This window comes from Seriola lalandi, unplaced genomic scaffold (assembly GCF_002814215.2).
Source record: "Seriola lalandi dorsalis isolate HSWRI2012SDOR001 ecotype SW California unplaced genomic scaffold, Sedor1 jcf7180001998657, whole genome shotgun sequence".
In the NCBI taxonomy this organism is placed as follows: Eukaryota; Metazoa; Chordata; class Actinopteri; order Carangiformes; family Carangidae; genus Seriola; species Seriola lalandi.
The window spans coordinates 1-363 of NW_019469320.1; the positions used below are offsets into that span (position 1 = coordinate 1).

General features: G+C 41.9%; 1 non-coding gene across 1 annotated transcript; it reads left to right on the plus strand.

Annotated features, from left to right (window-relative positions):
* The first annotated feature begins 220 nt into the window (after positions 1–220).
* trnap-agg (transfer RNA proline (anticodon AGG)) lies at positions 221–292 on the plus strand. The gene has a single exon. It is a non-coding gene; the product is annotated as a tRNA-Pro (tRNA).
* Positions 293–363: the final 71 nt, after the last annotated feature.

Genomic DNA, 363 nt, shown 5'->3' on the forward strand with positions numbered 1-363 from the left:
GAACACATGCTCTTTGCTCATGTCTCCTCCTTTGACATTAGTATCAAGTGTATGTTTAGATACCTTGTAGAAGGCATTATGAATCTCTTAACTGTTCATACACGTCTGACTGTGCTTTTCTTTAGACCTCACAAACATATTTAATTGTTCAAACGAAAGTATGTTCTAAAGCTCAACTAAGAACTTGCGATTTTTCTTGAGATAAATTTCAACCTTTTGTGGCTCGTTGGTCTAGGGGTATGATTCTCGCTTAGGGTGCGAGAGGTCCCGGGTTCAACTCCCGGACGAGTCCCTTGTTTGCAAAGGTCTGGTAGTGGCCATTGGTACCAGCCCTGAAATGCACCTGAGTTCTCTTTAAACATG